Source organism: Cavia porcellus, unplaced genomic scaffold (genome assembly GCF_034190915.1).
Source record: "Cavia porcellus strain 051 isolate PalLab524CR breed Dunkin Hartley unplaced genomic scaffold, mCavPor4.1 scaffold_13, whole genome shotgun sequence".
Taxonomy (NCBI): Eukaryota; Metazoa; Chordata; class Mammalia; order Rodentia; family Caviidae; genus Cavia; species Cavia porcellus.
The window spans coordinates 9,526,848-9,548,877 of NW_026947496.1; the positions used below are offsets into that span (position 1 = coordinate 9,526,848).

The following is a 22,030-nucleotide window of genomic DNA, read 5'->3' on the forward strand; positions in this document are numbered from 1 at the left end:
GCTGAATGGGCCGTCTATCTCTCTGGTCAGACCTGGCAGAGCTAGCCAACAGTTATGGCAGTGGCTGAGAAAGTAGGATCTTGGAGCCAATGGCTGGGACGGTGATTTCCTAACTCCCAGAAAGCTAGCCGGGACACTGGCAGGCTGGTTCTAGGGCACTGTGCTGGGAATCCATCCAGAGGCCTGGCCTGCAGCTGCCCACCAACGCGGTGCATCCCATTTCCGGGTATTCATTCCCTATCTCTGAAATACCCACGTGTTTCCTGTCATGGGCAAACTGGAAGTCATCCTGGCTAAACTGCTCTGGGGTGGAGCTCTGAGGCACGGGCTAAGTCATCATGGCTGCACTCCTGAACTAACACACAGCCCTCAAGGCCCAGACAGCAATGACAAGTCCTTCTACACCTCATCAGCAGGTTTAACAAGACCAGGAAGCGTCCAAGCCACTGCTGCTTTTCATGACTGAGCCTGGCCCCTCGGTCCTCCCGCTCCCATCAGGGTCACTCCATGCCATGGCCCGGGAAGCCTGGAGCCAGGGCTAAACAGACAGGCAAAGTTCTAGAGGGGTCATCAGTGCTCCCACACCACGTGCTGATTGCTACTAGTCTTAGTAAAAAGGGGAAGAAAACAAAACAAAACCAAAAACAGGCAGAGGCTACAGAAAGTAGGCTAGGCAGTTTTTTTGTACCTATACATTCTAAGGACAGATTACCAGAAATAGAATTCATTTTATTTTAAAAGAATACAAATTGGTTGGCCCACTAGAGTACAGACATATTCATCAAACTAAAGAATTGTATAAAGAAGATGGAAACCAAATGGGGCATAAGCAAAACAGTTTTCAAAAATAATGAAAATAAAATGTAAAACAAAAAAAGTAAACACAACATATTGGAGCAAGGAGATCCCTTGACTGGAGATGGAATTTGTATAGATCAAGCGGTGGCTGGAGCTATCTACAGAAGAGACTGGCAGATTTCATAACGGTTAAATTATTTATTATTAATTTTATTTATTATTTAAACTGCGATGCATTAAAAATGCCATAAGCAGAATTATCAAGACTTCAATCCCTAAAAAGTTAACAAGTATCAACTTAGTTTTTTCTGAAATGTATCATGTCATCAATATAGAGTAATATTTCAACCAGAAATGGGTTAAACATCCAGATAACTGACAAAATAAGAGATATATATGATTTTTTAAAAAAAATCAGGAAATATTCGATTCTGCTAGTAAAAAATCAAATCGTAATAGTTTGGTTTATAAAACAAAATTTTTAAAAATCTGCTAAAGATGCAGGGAGGAGAGGCAGATGTAGACCTGTAAAAGAAGGTGCATGTGCACGCGTGGGCTGTTCTCCCCGAGGGCAGCTGGTATCACCGCACGCTACTCTGTTAGCAGAGTCCGCCCTGCACCCCAGCAAGTCCTGGCTTCGGGATTTTCCTCCAGGGCTGACCACAGAGACCCGCGGAGGTCCCAGGCTGTGTTTCCTGGCTGTGACTTTGCAGGAGCAAGATGTATAATGTTCCTGAAATTTGCTTTCTACAACCAGGAGCTAAGAACACGCCCCATATCCAATGAGCCCTCAGAATAAAACAGCATGGAGTACAAGAGATGGTTGTGTACACAGGGAAAACTAGAAGACTTTCTAAAATGCAAAAAGTGAACTCGAATTATGTACAGGAACTCCACCTAAGAAATGTAAACAGTAGGTACTGCAAACACACACTAATAAATTAAATAAACAATAAATAAATAAGAGGCTGAACTTTGTCTCCCATTGTGTACTTTGACTTTTGTACACCTTCTACAATTACTCTACGAATCCTAAACTGAGAGAAAAGCTCTCAACCGTGACGGTGAGGATAGTCAAAATCACTACAAAACCAAACCAACAGAGGCAGAACTTTTTTCCCTTCTCGGGAGTATGTATTTTTATACAACCTAAAAACCAGGCCTAGAGGAAGCTTATTATGAAAATAGCTGGGTATCAGTGAAAAAATTAACAATGAAATAGAGCCAGGCCAGTGGCACCCAACTGTCCCAGCTACTCCAGAGGCTGAGGCAGGAGGATCACAGGAGCCTGGGAGTTTGGGGCCAGCCTGGGCAACGTGGTGAGGTATTTTTTCTAAATAAGGAAGGAAGGAAGGAAGGAAGGAAGGAAAGGAGGGAGGGAGGGAGGGAAAGAGAGACACAGCGAGAAAGACAGACAAACTGCCTCGGAACAAGCCTTAACAGCCTAAAATTGTTTTCTTATGTTAACACCACTGACTAAAGCAGGAAGTGTTTTCTAGGGAACTGAAGGAAAATTTCCCCAGAAATTTCACCCTTGGAGGAGGACAGCCCCACCCGACCCTGTTCCATTGGCAAACCACGAGGGTTTTGCCCAGAGCAGGGCTAGCGGCTGGCTTCCACCCAGGCACAGTACGTGAGATGAAAGGAGGCACTCAGTTCAGCACTACAAAGAGGATAGCACTACGTAAAATTTCAAAGGCGTCAGTGAAACAAAACTCCTGCCTGAGTCACAAGAATGAGAGAAAGTGGGATCAGCACTTTTTCCCCTTAAAAATGATCTCGCAGCCTCTCCAGGGTCCACGCACCTGCTGTGCTCTGTGGTCCCGTAACTCAGAAGTGGTGAGGGACCCACGCGTGTACACACACACCCATGCGTGTTACAGACCAGAGGGACCCCCTCCACGAGCCAGGCTGCTGCAGGAGCGCACGAGCCACACTCAGCTGCTGCACGGTCGGCAGCCTCCCCTAGCCCTGGCTTTCAGCACTGTGAATCCAGCAGCGTACACGCTCCTGGTACACTGGAAGCTCCCTAGAAATTCACGATACACTGCGCGGTTTGAAAACCTCAGATTACTCTGCTTTTTGCTGCTAAGCTCAGTCTCCCAGTTTTAGGCAGCTCGCCGTCAACAGCAGCCAACAGCGGTGCCAATTAGAGTCAGTGCCCTTGCCAGCTTCCTTAAATGACATAATAAACATCTCTGCTGGGTTCTCTGGGGATTTGTTTTTTGGGGGGTGGGGCTTGGTTTCTCTAGGTTTATTTATTTTTTATTGTTAATTGTCGCTTAAATTGCCCGTCAGCTTTCACTGTTTCCTAACCCATGCCAAAAGAATAATCATGAACCTTTTGAAGGAAATTGTAGCAAGAACTGATTGCAAACTCGTCCAAGCTAATAAACCTACAGCCTGAGTTTCTGGCAGGAAACCTGTTCCAGAGAAACAGTCAGCATTGTGACTCTATGTGGTTCCATTTTTATGACTTAGGAGGTCATTTTAGGTCCATCCTCAGGCGACTCAGCAATCTCATTTCCGTCTGTCTCCCAATGGTTAACTCTCCCACGGCCCGCTCCTCTGGAACCCAGGGCCCAGGCTGTAGTGATGATGCAGGAAGTGGGTTCCATTTAGCAACACGGGCTTCCCTGATTCTCACTCACTTTGGCGCTTTTTAATGGGCTAGAAACAGAAATCTTTCCAGGAGAATTTAGAAAGGAAACCAAAAATCACCACCTGAGCGCAGGCTCCGACAAGGTGACTGTGTGGTCAGGTCTGGGAAAACCATTCAGGGAGTCGTTTTTTCTCTTTTCTTTTCTACTCTTTTACTCTCCTCAAAAACCAATAAGATGTTCATTGCTCTAAGCGGGGGTGTGAGCAGGCGAATGATTTCATTCATTTGATTCCCAGTGTCCTGTGGCATTTGGGAAAGTTGAATAATAGGTAGCAGAGATTATTGATAAGCAATGTCCTTCTATTGACCAAAACCTTAACAATCTTTCCAACATATGTTACTAATGGTCCTCCCAACTGCCTCTAAGAAGGGAAATTTAAAACAAGTCCTGTAAACAGGCCGGTGAAAAAGCCCAGCATGGCAGAGCAGCCTGGAATTCAGCACTCTGGGAGGCTGAGACAGGAGAATTGCCAAGTTTGAACCCAGTCTGGGAAATCCAGCAATGCAGTGAGACCTTGTCTCAAAAATGGAAAAAATAGAAAGGGCTAGGGATGTAGATCAGTGCAAAGGTTCTGGGTTCAGATCCAACTACAGAACAAAAAACCAAGCAAGACCTACTACAGAGAGAAAAGGGAGGTAGGGAGAGATGAGGCAGAGGGAAATTTCCAATCCCACAGAGCCTGAAGCAGCCTGTTAACCCCTGCAGTGAGTAACGCTCAGACCTCCAGCCTACAGTATTCAGTAACCTGAATACTGTTCTCCTAAGAGCACAGACGCGGTGCCCTGTGTTGCTATAGGACTCCTAGCACAGTGCGGTGCATGAGGGACACCGGACCATCACAGTGACACAGAAGGGCTCCCCTTGCCTCTGGGAAGAGGTCTGAAGAGGGCGTTCAGACAGGAGCGTCAGGGACTCCTTGATATGGGAAGAATCTAATGATCAGGTGATCAATCATGGGGAGAATGTGCAGGAAAGTGTACTGGTTACCTTTCTCTCATTGCTGGGACAAAATACCCGCCACGCCAAATGAAGGAAGGGAAATTTTATTTAGCTTACAGTCTGTGGAGGTTTCAGTACATAATCTTGTGGCTCTGAGGCAGGGTGGCAGGGCACAGGGGCAACACTTTAAGGCAGCAGCCAGTAAAAGCGGGGAGTAGTAGTAGCCTCTTCTGCTTCCTCACATTGCCCTTCCAGGCCAGTGTGGCACTCACAAAATCTCCTCGGTGTCCTCTTGCACAGGACAAGACTATTTACAAAGGAAGAACCCTTGCCCTCTGCTGAGTCTCTTAGTCAAACTTCTAAACTGCTCAAGTTGACACAATGTATCAACCATAACAAGAAGGAAACCAGGTGGGCTGAACAGGAGGCCTCCCTGGCTCCCCCTGCCACAGGTGATGGTGCTGCTGTAACTCCACCCTGTGGAGCTCCCCTCACATCCCAGTCATTGCTCTTCTGTCCACAAGCCTGTCTCCCACTGCCTCCCTGTCGTGCTGTGCCAAAGCACCCCAAAGCCCGAGGTCCTTCACCGGAAGTACTCTTCACAGCCCAGCTACCCTACCAAGCCACCATCCCTGTTCCTTCCCAGCCCAACAGAGCACTGTGTATTCCCCATCAGTCAACTTGCGATGCTTGTGCTTCTGTCTTCCAGAGCTGAGAGGAGCACTGTACGCACACCAGGAAGGGATTTACAGTAGGACATTACAAATGGACAGTTGACGACGGTTCCATTCTCCTATCTACCAAGTTTAATGGACTGAACCATGAGGTCTTCTCAGAGTAGGTCAGGGCTCCTGCTGTGTGCTTAATCACAGGTCATGGTCAGGATAAATGCCCAGACTACTACAAAATACGGCATTATAATTGCCTCGGCAGGCCTGTCCTCCACTATAATGGGGCTGCTTAAACTACAGCCCACAGGTCAGATACCACCCTGCGTCTGGTTTCTTAATTTCACTGACACCCAACTGTACTTCAATTAGGTATTATCTATGGTGATTAATGCGCTACAAAGCCAACAGGAAATTGGGTCTATGAGAAGTTTATTTAAAACAATGAAGGAGTCTCTTTCAATAGAACTCATCTATTACATACATTAAGTATTGTTCCAGGGGAAGAAAGGAAGCTGGAATTAGTTTGGAGTTGGCCACATGCAGGGCGCTCCGCTGGCTGCTTGACCTATTCAGTCATCCCAGTGACTTTTTACATGGGCAGTGTCACCACGGTCCATTTTACAGATGGCAAAATCAAGGCTAAAGAGGTGAAGCAACTACTCCAAGATTGAATGCAGATCTCATTAAAATCCAGCTCTCACTAACACATGTGCTCTTCCCCCACCTTGCCCAACGAACTCAGTTCTAATTCAAACACACTAAACCAGTTCTCTGGTGTATATTAATTATTACAGGTAAAACAGTGTCTTGCTAAGTATCAGTACAGCATGTACAAGGAAGCAGACCACTGTGAAAATGAGGCAGGCTTTGGTGTTCCTTCACTGTTACAATGAATAAACAAAAATAAGCCATGTAGTGTCCACGAACAGCAAATATTCAATAAATGGAAGTTTTTAAATATAATAGTAGGTGGAGTTATAGCTCAGAGGTCCAGTGCTTGCCTAGCTTATGTACAGCCTTGGACTCCTAGCACTGCAGATAATCATGATCATGATCAGAGTCAGAATCGGAATACCACAGTATGGGCTGAGTATGCCTTATCTGAAAATGTGAAATCCAAAATGCTCCAAATATCAAAACCAATGCACTGATGTGAAGCCACAAGTGAAAAATTTCATACCTTGCATCAAAACTCAAGTGCACGAAAAATAGTACATACAATTACCTTCAGGCCAGTCTAAGGTAATGAATTTAGCTTTTAGTCTCATCCCGAAGTTGTCTCATGTAGATGCAAATATTTCAGGTCCCAAACCTGAAGTCTAAAATACTCTGGTTCCAAGAATTTCAGATACAGGACACTCAGTCTGTGTCTTATCTTTCCTAGAATTTTTAGCTTTACAGTGCTGGGGAAAGTCATGGTCAACCTCCTCACTGAACCAGGAGAAGAAGAAGCCCAGCAGGACAGCCACTGGCTCGGAACACAGACGCTGTGGCCAGCCAGACAGCCAAGACCAGGTCTCTCCGGTTGCAGTCACGCTATACCCGGCTGCCCAGGTGGAAAGTGTCATTTTCTAACAAGCTGCCCAGGCACTCTCGGGGGTGCAGCTCACACAGCAGACTCACAAGTCTCTTACTGGGGACCTGGATGGTGCCTAACTGAACCATCACAACACCTTCATTCAATGCCCAGGACATTAAAAGAGATCTTAAAAAAGAAAAAAGCACAATTTTAATTAAGATGAACTCTTTGGCTTCCTGCCGAATCAGCCACCTTTTTTATAATATATGAGTCAGAGCACCTGAGACGCTAAGCCAGTTTTTCCATGACGAAGACGGCCAATGCCAACCTGCGAGAACCGAGGGGCACGAACCTGCATCTCACCCAGCCTGTACTCACCCCCGAACTACTCAGCTTAATAAACGCTCAGATCATCACAGGGCAGCACAGTTTTCAAATGTTTACCAGTTTGGATTTGACTGTTATCCTTGGACTGGTTACACAATAAACAAAAACCAGGAGGCTACGAGGACCATGACACAGGCCAAGCCTGGGGTTTGACTGTGATCATGACGGGCAGCCGAGCCTCACGGTGACAGCGGGGACATTAGGCCTCATGAGCCACAGCCCGTCCCAGCTCTGTGTGACATCCACGTGACCCCGGGCAAGTGACTTCATGCTGCGGGGCTGCATTTTGACATCTACAATGTGGGAGGCATAAAATCTACAATATACAGCCGCTCTGAGAGGCAAGAATAGCACCGAGCATGTGCCCCGTGCCCTAACCAGCACAAGCTGATTACTGCTCATTAATTCTGCTCGTCAGTTAGGAAGGCCCTGGAGGGCTGTCTGTTGGTGAGTAAAGCGGGAATCTGAGAGCAATAAAACAACTTCAAAGAGACCTTTGATTCCGAGGCTCAGTTATTCATGGGAGCCTCACCCCTAACGGATCCAAATTAAGGGGTGTTTTACTATTCTGTGTCCCATGTGCTCAGCCAGGACCAGAATAGAAGTGAGAGAGGCAAGTGTAAAAAAATACCCTTCCAGGGAACAGCTGGCCTCACAGCTGGGCAGGCCGGGAAGCAGAACAGGCTCATTCCACACGGGCTGTCGACATTCTTCAGGATGCAACGTCCTTCACACTGACCTCTGGGCAGCACCCCAGGAACAGGGAGGGACGCAGCCTCCTGCCCAGCACCTGTGATCCTCTGTGAGCTACGCTGCTGCCCCCAGCAAAAATGAAAAAGGTGGGTGACTCTCAAAGCCTGACAGCACTATGACTAAGCCCAAGAATGCTTCCATCGTTTCTCCCTGGGACAGCTAATCTCCTACAACATCGTGCTGAGCTGGCAGGGTGACCGCGGGAGGTGACTGTGCAGTGTGGCACCCAGCTGGTCTGGGGCTGGGCCAGAGTGGGAGCCTTCGGGTGCAGCCTTTGGGGCAGGAGAGGAAGCGGGGCGGCCTTGGCCGGGTGGGGGCCTGGGAGGAGACCCCTCTCCTCCCACATAGGTGATGCCTTAGCATCTTGGGCACAAGTGAGCTGAGGGGCAGTTCTCCCTGCAGTGACCTTCAGCCAAAGCTGAGACCATCTCCCTGAAGCTGGATACTGCGCTGGTCCCACAGGAGGTGTGCCCCGGGTACCCCACCAGCTGCAGGTGCACAGGGCAGGGAAAGGAGCAGAGTGCACAGGAGACAGCGGGAACCAAGACAGCAGGGGGCTCTGGGACGGGGACCCTCTGGAGCACAGGGAGCTGCAAATTCGGCCCTGAGCGGCCTCCACTGCAGTCTCTAATCAGTTCCCTGACTTTGCTTCTTAGACATCTTTGTCCCCCATCAACATGGACAGTATGGAGAGCCGTCCGCTGCTGCCACTGGATTTGGGGTTATAGGACTTGGAGGATGTGGACACATGTGACACTCCAGGGACGACTGCAGGGGGTCTCCCTGCTGTATTATATGCAGCTGGAGCCCACATTTGGGATGTCACAGGCTTTGCTTCGTTTAACAAATACCCTAAATCCATCCCAGCCTTTTCGACACTTGGCCACTCTCCATTCCCTACCGATGTCACCAAGCGGCACAGCACAGGGCACTCAGGGGCCCCTGCCACATCCCCTACTTCGCTTTTTTTCTCCCTGGAAGGCAAATGGAATAAATGACCTGCAGAGGAACCCCTTCGGCAGCCACTGCTCCCCGAGAGGCTCCATGGTTAAGGCACTTCTAAGCCCGCGGCCAAAGCCTTGCTGGCTAGAAAGGGTACCTACAGGTGCCATCTAAAGAGGAGACCAAGGCTGGAGAAGCTCGGTGCACAGCAGGTGCCCACCTTGGGCAAGGCCCTGGGCTCCACTGGTAGCACCAGGAAAGAGAGGCAAATAGGAGATCAGTGGTTAGATTAAACAAAGTCCTTGCAGGGCTTCTCAGAGCCTTCCGCAGGTTAATGCGCACCATGAATCCTCAAAGGGGGTGCCGGGATTTTCGTGGTGCAGCCGCCCTGGAAACTCTCCCCCGCCCCCAATTTCCAAGGGTGTGTCTTTGGGCTGTAGGACAGGAGAGATGTTGCCATGTCTACTGTTTGCCCTTATATAGACCCCAAACTGTCAATGAACACATGTGCAAATTTCACACATAGGAATTCTGGGAGAAAATGCCCATTTCCCTTGACAACCCACGTGCGTGTTAGAGAAGGGGTATTCACGCACATGGAAGGATGCTCGTGCTAACTGGAGGGATGACTGTCTATACTCAGTCCGAGACAGTTGAAGTGATCACCCTTCTCTTTCTTCCCCAGAGATCACAACTGCTAACTGGGAAGAGGTGGGCAGACATAGCTCTCTGCAGAGATGATCCATGCAGCGCCACCTGCGGCAGGAAGTGATCGACTGCAGAATCCCACCTCCTCCAGGAGAAATGCGATGGCACACAGCACCCCAGACTAACTCTCTCACGGAAAGTCTCAGCCAGCCCAGGTCTGCTGGGGTGATGTGCTGGCAGGCAATTATTCACCCTGCCCTGCCCTCTAAAATAGTTCCTGGGCCCCCACAAAGCAGAAGCTGGGGCACAGGAAGCTCTCTGCACACCCGCACGTGACAGCAGTATTCACAGCAGCCAAAATGTGGAGGCTACCATGCTTCCATGCTCAGATGAATGGATAGAGCCAAGGCGGCCTATCCATGCAATGGAATGTTATTCAGCCTCTAAAAGCAGGGAATCTTTGCACATGGGACACCAGGCATGAGCATGGGGGACACATGATCAAAGCCAATGAGCTAGAGAATTAAACTGGTCACTCTGATAAATTTCGTGTTATGTATATTTTACCATAATGTGAAAGTTTTTAAGAAAGCAGACGTTCAGAAAGCAAGTGAGTCAGTGTCCAGATTAACTTCAGCACAGAGGCATGGTCTTGGAGGAGCTCCCCAAAAGAGCTCTGAGCCCTCGCTGCCTCACAGTCTGTTCTCAGTCTTGGGGACTATACTGAGGGACTCTCAGGATCCGGCCCTCTCCAGCCAGCACCCTCCCTGCAGGGAGCCCACTGTGGCAGTGAGGCACTCTTTTTCCTCAGGGACACCTATGGGTGGGAGGGCAGAAGGATGCTGCCCAGCAAAGGAAGAGCGGGCAGACTGTCATGCCTCAGCCTTGCACACCATCCTGGGCAGGTCACCCTGAGCCCAGCCAGGCCCTGGAGGGTTCCCTGTGCTGCAGACCAATGACACGGGTGGAATTCAGTGATCACATATCATTCACCTGCTGAACCCCGAACCCGAAGGTAGGAACAGTGCAGAAAGCACTGCCCTTGCTCCAAAGAGCACAAACTCGCTTCGTGATGCCCTGCAGAGCAGTTCCAGACAGGAGCAGCGGAAACCCCAGTGGAACCACTGAGGTCCTCAAGGGGTCCGCTTGGCGTGGATGCTGCCTACTTTCGTGGCTTAAGGCCATGAAACAGGAAGAGGAAACCACCTGGAGGGGGTAAGCAGGGTCCCACAGGGCAGGTTCCACGGAAGCACCCTGGCTCCCCTGTCTGTGAGTTGTCTTCCTGACCAGCAGGGTGGTGTGCCTCCTTGTACCCGTGGTGGGCCGTGTAGTAGCAGGCACAGTGACTATGCTGTCTGGGGTTTCACTCACAGGGCCCCCCAGCAGGTGGGGACATGAGCGCCACATGGCAGGCACATTCAGCAGAAGGCAGTGGCCTTCGTGGCCATGCACCCTGGGAGGGAAACCATTAAGACAAAAATCTGGGTCTGCGGGAACATGTACCATGATGTACTGTCCGTTATTCATTATTCCCCAGCAATGTGGCATGCAGACCCCTCACACACACAGTTTGACACCATCTGCGGCATCGTAAGGAGGCCAGAGAGCTGGGGAGGGTGGTCTTCAGCTGACGGAACCACTTGACCACTGTGACATGAGCAGCCACAGATTCCAGTACCTGTGGGGATTCTGAAACTCGTTTCCTTGGATCCGGAGGGGTGGCTGCCCTGTCACCCTCAGGGAGAGGCAGCTACTGACAAGCTCAGGGCCTCGGCCATCCCGAGGTTGACACTGTGACCGCCTGATCTCCCCATCGGGTCTGACACGGCCAGAACTCAGCTCCGGCCAGAAGGCAAGGAAGGTGGCACTGGGGGAAGGCGGACTGGAGGCGGGCAGGAGGGATTCAGAGAGGCGAGGAGAGCACCTCTGTCAGGCGGTGGCTGTTGGGCTCCTGAGCCAAACCCCACTGCTCCACCTGCCTGTTTCCCTCTGCGCAAAGTCACCCCCATTTGGAACACTTAGGGGATCCCAACTCCTCCTCAGCATCTTCCCGCCTCCAGAAGAACCAGGGAGAGGCTGGGGCCGAGCCCACACCAAGCACGGGCCCCGTAGCTGGGTTCACCACGGATCCAGGCATTCATTCGTTCTTTTCCCTTCCGCTCAGGAAGCAGAGCTCCAGGCCAGGGCCAGGAACAACTTGCTACTTCAAGGCCCGAGAGGCTGGACAAACCTGCCGAAGGGCAGGGGGTCAGTTCAGAGCAAAGGCCACCTTGTCACTATATCAAAAGTAAGCAAGAATCAGGTGCAAGTATGCACACTTAGAATCCCAGCACTCTGGGAGACTGAGGCAGAAAGGCTGCACATTAGAGTCCAGCCCGGGCAACTCAGTGATTTATGGAGATCATGTCTCAGAATAGTTTTTCTTAAAGGAGGCTAATGACGTGGCTCAGTGTGAAGGCTGTGGGTTCAATCCCCGGTACTGAAGAAAACAAATTACATACAACTACTCTCTGAGGAGGGCCCTGGTTGGGGGCAGGGGCATGCACACAGGCACCCCTTTATCCTTTGAGACTTCATGGCCACTGCGCAGTGCCCCAGTCCCTCACAGGTCAGCTACAGACACGCCTTTCAGGGTGTGGGTGTGTCAGGCCCAGCAGTGACGCCCCTGAAATACTCAGCCCTGATTCCCCTTCCTCCTTCCACACTCAGGGCACAGAATCCTCACCTTGTTTGCAACCAGAATGTGCCCTTCCTTGGCTCACCTGTCCCCTCTGCCACCACCTGGGCCCCGCCCACCGCAGCTGCTTCTGTAGAGTTCAAGCAGCCCCTCACCAGTGCCAGGGTGACTGTGTGACACAGAGGACCAGATGGAAGGTTCCTAAAAAGCCGCTAAAGGCCAGTGATGCCATCTTCCTCTTGTCTCCCTGAAAAGGCTCTGCCACGGGTTGAACATGGCCCGACCCCAACAGGACACCCTGGACTGGGTACTGTACAGGCCTGTGCCCCTAGCAGTAGGGAGGCTGAGGCAGGATGATGCCGAATTTCAGATCACCCTGGGCTATATGGCGAGTTCAAGACCAACCTGGACTGTGTTGTGAGACCCTGGCTCAAAAAACAAAACAGAACACCTGCAGGAGTCTAACCCCAGTGCCTGGAACGCAGCTGTATTTGGAGACGTCCTAAGTGTGAAGGTGAAAGCGGGCAGCAGGCCGGGCCCTGGTCCTGTATGACTGGCGGCCTGGAAGAGGAGGCCAGGGATACACACAGAGAGACCACGCGAGGACAGGGAGGAGACGTCTTCTCCAAGAATCAGAGGAGCCAGCCCTGCCAGCTCTTCATCCTGTCCCCTTGATCCACTCGGGGACTGTGGATGTCCACTGTCCAAGGGGCCCAGCCTGTGGTGTCTGTTACGCAGCCCCAGGCAGCTGGCTGAGCATGAGGAAAAATCCAGGAGGGACGGGACAGGGTGGGAGCCCACCTCCAGCTCCCCCCATCTCTACACTCCTGAAACGTCCTGCAGGACTGCTGGAATTTTTTAAAAACCTGGTTTGACCTGGGATTTTCTGCAAGGAGCAACACACAGCACTGGGCTTGACACCCCCCCCCCCCGAGGTTTCACACCCATCAAAAGACTGAAGCGTGAGCCTTCTCCTGCCCCTCTGATCCCAGGGCTCCAGTTCCAGTTATTCCAAACTCACGCCCCGCCCACAATCACCTATCCAAAACCCCATCCAAAGAGAACCAGGGATGTAAATGGGAGCCACAGGGCAGCACATGAGAAATACATTAAATAGAGAAGTCACTGCTTACACTTAAATCACAACCTAATTCTACTGAGATGCATTATCAGCAGACACACAGGAACAAAAGAAATCCACACTCCTAGTCTTGGTGATAGCTTTTTTTTCCTTTGGATAAATTGCGACTTATTGGACTTCCTAGAAAATGACTGCAAATAAATTTCCTAGTAATAATAAAAACCTTCCCTCTGCTCTAGACATGGAGCTGATGAGTCACCATCCACTGACTCTCCAGAAGCACAGAGCTCTGGGTGGTCCCCAGGTAAACACTTTCCCCTGGAGCATCTCGTCTGCTCCCACCGGGTGTGCGTGCCATGGACTCCGTGGACTGCCAGGCAGTAGCTCCGAGAGCCCAGACACGGAGCCCGCGCACCACAGCAAAACCACCTTCCACGTCCACTGACACCCCTTTATGAGGGACACTGAGAAGGACAACACTACGGAGTCCAGGGACAAGTGGGGAGGGACAGACAGAGCCCACTTGGATGGAGTTCCTGGGGCCACTGGGAGGGGGGACCCTGGCTCGTGGAAGGACCCTGACCAGCAGACCCCGCCAACAGGTCCCTGACACACTCGCTTTCACAGGTGAGAAACTGCAGGTGTCCCTCGGCACAGGAAGGAGCTGTCGCCCCAGATCTCCCTGGGAAGTCAACCACTTTGGCTACTCAGCACATGTCACCCTGCTTGTGTGTGTCACTTCAGGTCCCTCAGGAGAAATCCTGTTTCTCACTGCTGGCAACCCCAGAAAGCCACCTCCCTGGAATCCATCACGGACAAGACATCTCTGAGTGAGGTGCTTTGAAAATAAATCCCTTTTTACTTAAATGTCCATTTTCCAGTCATCAGCTTGCTTTAAGGAGAGGCTGGAAGACCCCGTTTGCAAGAGGGCTTTAGGGGGCAGGGGTAGGGTGTGGGGAGACACTGTGGCCTGGTCCTCAGCAATGCTCATTCATAGAAAACAGGCAGGCCAAAGTGCTGCCCTCGGTGAGACAGCGCACTGCTAAACTCAGTTTATACCATCAGCAAGCTCGGCTCCCTTCCCTCACAGAGGCGAGGACCCGGGGCTGCCCGGCGCTCACTCTGGGCACTCACTCTGGGCAGGGCACCACCCCTTCCTTCCTCCCTCCTGCAGCTGCTCACCTGGTGACCATGCTCCCTGGCATGGGCAGAGGCCAGGCTGGCTCAGGGCCTGCAACCCCGGCCCTGGCTCAGGAAACAGCCTCCTCTGCAGCACTGGCCAGGGTGTGCTCCTGCTGGGACCCTGAAGGCCGACTCGGGCTGTGTCCTGTCACTGTAGAGGGGTGAGCAGCACTCCTGGCCTCTTCCTACTAGCTAGCGGGTCCCCTCCCTGCCAGTGACTATGACAGTGCCTCCTCTGTCAAATGCCTGAAGCGGGAGAATCACCCAGAGGGCTTTTTAAACCATGGATGCCAGGGTCCCAGGGGTATTTTTGTAAACACCCATCTGCAGACTCAGAGCAGCCCAGCAGGAGCTCCTGGCTGCTGAGGGGCTGCTCTGGATAAATGACATCATTCTTTCTGTCTGCAACAGCTGAACGAATTTCAGAGTGAGGTTTAAGCTGACTGATGAACCTCTCCACTCCTTTGCAGTTTGGTCACCATGGGACCTCACTGATGACAGCTGCAGTCCCTACCACTGGGCGCCCTTCAGGACGTCTTTCCAGGGAACTACCTGGCTCAGCAGCTGAGGACCCATAACTGGGTCAGGACTGAGTTGGGAGGGGAACACCAAGGGGGCCTGAGGTAGGAGGCAGGGAGGTGGCAGAGGGACAGGATCCAGGTGAAAGGACAGAATGTGTGAAGACACCTCTCCGGCTGGGAAATGGACAGCCGCTGGGACACGGGAAGATGCAGGTAGGGCCCCAAAAGTCCACAGACAGATGCAGCTTGGGCCGAAAGGTGGGAGGGGACCGGAAGCAGGGGAGTTACAAGAGCTGCATGGCTACAACCACCACGATGGGACTTAGGGCCAGGGGCCGGGTAAGATGAGAGGCGACCAGCTGGGAGCCAGCACAAAGGCTCAGCTGCCTAGGGACCAGGCAGGTGCACCCCGGGACCACCCCAGGGAGGGAGGCGCTGAATCTCAGGTTGCGGCCAGAGTGTCTCCTCACCCCTCACATGCTGCTGTCCTGACCCTAGAGCTTGGAATGTGGCTCTGTTTGCAGACAGGGCCTTTAAGAAGGCGTGAACCTAAAATGAGACCAGAGGGTGGGCTCCCCCCAAAGACTGGCTTAGGGGCCAGGTATGGTGCAGCGGCAGAGGGTGTGCTTGGCAAATGCCAGGCAATGCTAGACCCCTGGCACTGGCAGGAGAGGGAAGAGGAGGAGGAAGAAGAGGTGAAGGAAGAGGAAGAGGAAGAGGAAGAGGAGCAGAGGTCAACAGGACTCGGTGTTCATGCAGGACGGTGCCGTGAAAGCGTCTGGAAGCCGAGGGGTGAGGACCCAGGAGAAACCAACCTGCATGGGTAATTTCTGCTCAGAAGTATGAGAGGGTGCCTGCCTGCCCGAGCTACCCACCCTGCGGTACTCACTATGGGAGCCCCAACAACTAACAGAGGGGGAGCGACGGAGTCACAGAGTGTCCTAAGGGACCTGGGTTGCGCCACCCACCAGCTCGGAGACTGCAGCGGTGGCCGGGGATGAGACCCTGAGTTCACTCGCTGTCCCGCTGCACCATGAGCTCCTCCTCCAGGGCCCAGACAATCTCCTGTCCTTCTGTTTCACGTGCTTGCTCCAGGAGAAGAACCAGAAGCAGGTTATCTAAGTGGCTGCTTGGGCAGGGCAGGGGTGAGGTGGAGGGATACAGTGGCACCATAGTTAAAAAGGAGGACATCACTGAGCTTCACGGCAGCCAAGAGGTGCAGGTAGTCTGAGCACCCATCCCTGAATGAGTGGATAAAAGGAGTGGAATACTACCCGGCCCTGAGAAAGGAAATTCTGACCCATGCTACAGCACAAGGAAGTTTGAGGACGCGGAGTCTTCACAGAGACAGAAGCGGCGGGGTGGTTGCCGGGCTATGGCCGGGGCGGAGGAAGGGGTGCTAATATTTACATGGGGACACACGGATGCAAAAGTTCTGGGGATGGATGGATGGAGAGGACGGCTGCACAAACCCACAAATGCCCTGCACACCACTGAGCTGTAGGCTGAGAAGTGGCGAACACCGTCAACTTAATACTAGGTGTATGTTCCCAGAAGTAAACATTTATAAAGAACTCGTAAGACAGAGAGGTGCGCGCCGCTCCATCGAGTGTGCCCATCTGCATGCACACTCGAACAGTGAAGTCACCCTGCGCGCGGTACCCAGTCCATAAAGCGTCTTCTCAATGCCCATCAAGAGCTGTAGTAATCTAATCTGGGAGGAAACACTCCCAGGAAAGCTAGGAAGCAGGCGGCCCGCGGCCCATCCAGAACCCAGTAGGACCCCCGGGAGCCTTGCTGCTGTTTGGGGCTGGAGCTTATTTTTTATAGTGATGCTAAGAAAAACTGGGGTGGCTTCTAGCTCGGAGAATACAACACTGGATCCCCTTTCCCTGGCTTAAAAGAAAAGCCTGATCAACACTTCGCTAGCACTCCGGGGACCTCACATCCCCACCCACCATGAGTCAGCTGTTTGGTGCTCCTCCAGATAAGTAAACTGTTGGACTTGGGGAGCTGAGTCTCCAGGCTGGCTCCGTGGTGCCAGGGACACAAAGGAGGTCAGGGCTCTGTGACGCTGCTTCCTGGCAAAAGCAGACCCTCCCAAGGGGTGCTTTCCCCATTTACAAAAGAAACCCAGAAGGAGACACAAAAGGCAAGGGAGAAGATATAACAGGAACTAGGGAGGCGGCCGGAAAGGCTCAGGGACACCTGCCTTGATCCACGGTGGTGACAACTGGCTTCGCAGCAGGTGACAGGCTTGGGTCACCAGAAGCAGCCCTAGGACCCTGCCTCCAGAAGGCCCCGCACTTGACTCGGGCTCCGCTGTCACTGTCTTGCCATTCCCAATGCTCTTTGACCCAGGGACACTGCATTTTCATTCGGCACCTGCCCTGCAAATATTGTAGGGGATCTTGACTTGGGGGACAGAGGCAGAGGCAACAATTTGCTAAATTGTTTCAGAGCCCGCCCAGGTTCTCCAGGGGACCTGGAGTTAATATCTAAGATCATCTTTAATTATTTCCAGAGAAATAAGCCTGGGAGGCGTACCCCTGCCAATGCTAGGCTAAGTTTAAGTGCCCAGGTAAGTTAGAGACCTTGAGCAACTGAGAGGAAAAAGATCCAGTGTTTAAAGTATTTAATGGCTGCAACACTGACACTCACTTATTCTCAAGAAATTGCCAACCAGGTGGGTCTCACCCTTTCTACCCTCTGGGGAAAAGCCAGGTCCCATGGTTGGCAGAGGTCCCGGAGCCAGGGAAGCACATGCCTGCTCGGGCCATTGCCTCACCCTTCCCCGTGCATGGTGGGCAGCAGCGCTGGGGCTGCACAGAGAGAGGCTGGCCTCTGGTGCTTGGCCAGACACACGAAAGCACCAGACAAGGCTGCCTGGAAGAGGAGTTGAGGTGGCTTTGAGTGAACAGGCTGAGTGCAGATGGGGCCTGAAGGGAGGGACAGAGGAGGAGGACAGGGATGGCAGGGCCAGGGCTTCCGGAAGACCTCATCACTCTGAGCTCAACTCCCACTGCCTGCAGCTTTGCAATACATTTTTCTATTTTGTTCCTATGGTTTGAAACTGGGCTTTGTTACTTGTAACCAAAAGATGCAAATTAACCTGCAGGAGGGTTCTATCACAGCAACCACCAGTGTTAGAGGAAAGCACTTTATGCAGTCCAGGATGATGGCCCTCTTTCTTAGAAAACAGCCCCCACTCCTCTCCAGGCCACTTGCTTGGTGGGAGATTTGCCTTCCTGGGGAGACCACAATAGAGGCCACTCTGAACAAAGGAAACAGCAGATGACTAACCCTCCCCACCCCCAGACCAAAGAGCACTGTGGCCACAGAGGAGGCCTCCTCCCATGATTCCCTGGAACCTCGAGGTGGGAAGGGCAGAGCTGCCTGGGCTGGGGCAGGGGGCATCCCTCCTCCTCCTCTCCCCTCCCCCTCCTCGGCACTCCCTGAGGTGCACAGTTTCACCCTCTGAGCTGTGTTTCCACCCAGCACTGGGAGCCTCACTTGTAAGCCCATTGTGGCTCATTCTCTGCTCAAGGCATGAACTCAGCTCAGTCTCCCGATGGGATGGCTGCACAGAATCAGGGCGGCACCTGCAGACACCCACCCCCTCATCCCTTCCCGTATTGTCTGCGACCCTCTGTGAGCACTGAGTCCTGTGGCTGGTTTTGTTTCAGATCAGAACCCCACAAATCAACCAGAGAACCCCTACAGGGTCCTTGCTCCCCAGACGGCCCTGGACATGACATGGTTCTCCAGGGACGGACATCGAGGTGCTGCTGAGCCCGCTCACTCTCCCAGGAGCATCTCTCAGCTCCTCCATCCAAGTACTGCTTCTCAGATGACTCACCCTCACCCACCGCTGGGAGGGGACGCGCCCACAGTTTCCCAGGTGCCTCCTGTTGGCCAGGTGCCAGGGCCAGGGTGGCTCTGCCCAGGTGTTCTCCACCTGTCCCACCCTGCCGAGGAGGAAGCAGGTAAAGGGACGCACCCGGAGATAAGCCCACGCCTGCCAAACCCACACGCTCATGAGCTCTTTGTTAGAGTCCAGATAGCTCACACATGCGTGGTATTGATCTTGTGGGTCGGTGACCTCTGTGATGGGGACAGACATTATGCCAACTGGGTTATAGTGATGGCTGAGTTCTAACATGAAGGACAAACAAGAACCAAAGGGCCTAAGGATGGAGGGAAAGGTGTTCCAGGGAGACGGGGCCAGGAGCTCAGAGATGTTCCCTACCAGAGCGGGGATGGCAGACGAGGAGCTGGAAAGGCAGGTCCTGTGCAGGCCTGGGAATGCCGGTTTATGTGTTGGGAGGCTTCGCACAGGAAAGTGAAGCAGACAGATTTCCATCTTAATTGAAGTCTCTGGGACCCGTGGTTTTACGAACAGTAAGGTGGCCAGGTATAGTGATGGACACCTGTAATCCCAGCACTTGGGAGGCTGAGGCAGGAGGGTCCTTGCAAGTTTAAGACCAGCCTGCACTACAAAATGAGCTCAAGGCTGGCTTGAGCTGCAGAGTGAGACCCTGTCTCAAAAAGACAAAAAAAAAAAAAAAAATCAGAATTGAACTGGACTGGAAGTCTCAGGCTAGTGGCTTGGGACAAGTTGGTGATGCTCAGCGCAGTCCTAGGCTGTGGAGGAGACAGTAGGGAGCCCAGCACCCGCAGGACACTCTTCCCTCCCCTCCCACCCCTCCTCTGCTCTTGGTAAAGGGAAGGCGGGTGGAGTGGAAGTCACTCTGGCCTCGTGTCCCTCTTGGAACAGGAGGGCGGGAGCACACATGTGAACGCTCCTGAGAGCTAGGGCGCCCATCAGAGTCTGGGGTACAATTCCAGGCTGCCTCGGCCTGGCCCCGAGCTGCCACGGTCCAGTCTGGGTCTGAAGCTCCTGGTGAGAGCATGGACGGGCAGGCTGGGTTTCCCGGACACTGGCCTGGCGGAGGCTTGCGCTTCGGTCCCTCCACCGTCTGAGCTGAGATCTTCAAGACGTCCAGGGCAGGCACCGTGCTCGGGCCCAGGCCCCTTCCAGGGTCGCAGCCCTCAAGAGCACCCCCGCGGGGCTGGGGGTTTAGCTCAGCGGCATAAGCGCCTGCCTTGCAAGCAGGCAGCCATGAGTTCGATCCGTGGTACTGATAAAAACGAAAAAGACCAAAAAAAAAAAAAAAAAAAAAAAAAAAAAAAAAAAAAAGAGCACCCCCGTTCACACCTTAACAGGTTGAAGGCACCTTAACAGGTCTCCGGGACCCTGCCCCCCAGAGGGTCCACCCTCACCACCAGCCCCCTGTACAAAATCAGTATCCAGTACAAGCGTCCACACTGCAGTGGCCCGGACCTTTTCAGAACTAATAATTCTCTCCTACTGGCCGCTCTGCTTACTATTCCTCAGGGGCTTCACCTTGCTCTGAAACTAGGGAAACAGTTCTTTACAGGGCTGATAAGCCATTCTGGCCGCTCCTTCCCTGGCCAACTGCTATCATGGGCTCCTGTGCCACAGGGCCCTTGCCAAGGCTGTTTGCTCCGTGAAAAGCAACCACACCCCCTTGTGTTTGCCTCTCCCTCCCACCACACCCAGCCTGCCCTGTGAGTTAGTTACACACCTGCAGTCCAGCCTGGACTGTCTTTTTAAGTTCCGGCCTCTCATTTCCCTCTTTCCACACTTAGTAGCGAGCTGCTAGATTACTGGGCCTCGAGGCCTCATTGATCTGCAAGGTCCGTGGGAACTTAGTTGCCCCTTCTCTCTTATCCTGATCTGCCCCCCACACAGCACAGTGCCCAGCTCACACAGAGGTTGGCCAGAGGAAAGAAGGAAAAGAGAGAAGACGGGAGAAGAGTCCCAGGGGAGTCGCCCAGGGTGACGTCCACTGGTATGGCAAACGCTCCTCACCAGCTTCCTTCCCATGTGCCAGCTGGCGTGGGGTAAAGACCCCTCTCGGTCCTATCTGAGCTGCCACAAGACTGGACCCAAGTGCGTTCAGTGGCTCGGCATCCACAGCAGCCCAACAGACTGGGCAACCACTGACCAAGCCCCACCAGGACCATCGCTCAGAGTCCAGAGTGTTTTAAAGGACACCAACTTCGGACTCAACGGCCCCTGCATTAAAAGCCAGATGGACTGCAACTTGCAAAAAATGCCAACAAGAGTTTTAAAGCAGCTAGTTCCAACCATCACCTCACCGCCACCAACACCAAAGTGACAACAGCACGCTTTAAAATAAGACAAGGAAGGAGGCAGAGCCCACAGCTCACGAAGAGCGTTGTCTCCAAAGGGGGCAGAGGAAGGGCAGCTGCTCAGCGCCCCACCCCTGCAGTATTGGGGCCGCTGCTGAGTTAAATGTTTGAGACACTGTTTTGGGCGTTGCACTGGTAATGATACCACTTTCCTCATGGCGCAATAGAAGCAAAGCATTAACCCGCCACACCAAAATAAAGAGATAAGGAGATCGTAAAGATTAGGAAAAAACCACAGGACTCTTATTCACCTCCAGGTCTGGGAGTATAGAGCCCTGAATGTAACATAAACTCTGGAAACCAGAAAAGAAAAAGCTAATCCATTTGACCCTCTCCAAGCCAAATGTTTCTGTAAAACATAAACACAAAATCAAAAGACAAACAGTGAACACCCAAAATGATTCATTTACTTTAAATACCCAGTGTATAATTAATACTACAGACACACACACACACACACACACACACACACACACACACAAAGACAGGAAGAGACAACACAGAAAAGGAAATGCCAAAAGCTCAACATTTGCAAGAGGATGGTTTAATCCTCATAAGAGAAGCACAAATTAGAAAAATAATCCAGCTTCATTTCCCACATATCAAATTGGCTAACACTGGAAGGTCTGATGGTTTCCTGGGTCAAGTGGAGTATGGGAAGCAGGAGGACTACACACACGAGTCGTAGAAGTGTAACCTGCTAAAAAGCATCAATTGCTTTGGAGAACACTTGCACAAGTGTTCAGACGGTCAGTCTCCCACTCCTAACAGCTTCCTGCACACACCCACATGTCCATGCATGCCACGATTTTATTGCACTATATGTAATGCGTGCATATTATATATAAGCATGTAGGTTATATGTTAGCATGGACTACATTCCAGCAAAGACTAGAAACAACCACAGTGCCTTCTTAGCAGCTGACTGGCTAAATACATAGAGCCCCGCCTGTGGAAGACTATGCAGACGTAAAAGGAAGAGGCATTCTCTATGCACTGACATGCATTC

General features: G+C 52.2%; 1 protein-coding gene and 1 long non-coding RNA gene across 5 annotated transcripts in view; one reads left to right on the top strand and one right to left on the bottom strand.

Moving 5' to 3' along the window:
• Positions 1-22,030, bottom strand: part of Slc22a23 (solute carrier family 22 member 23) — a 154,304-nt gene that overhangs the window by 126,844 nt on the left and 5,430 nt on the right. The gene's annotated exons all lie outside the window — the stretch shown is intronic.
• Positions 7,176-9,865, top strand: LOC106027481 (uncharacterized). Of its 2 annotated transcripts, XR_001201080.2 has the most exons (3): positions 7,262-7,424; positions 7,617-7,816; positions 9,358-9,865. It is a non-coding gene; the product is annotated as an uncharacterized LOC106027481 (long non-coding RNA). The 2 variants fall into 2 exon arrangements; XR_010051094.1 differs by having other exon boundaries at positions 7,176-7,816.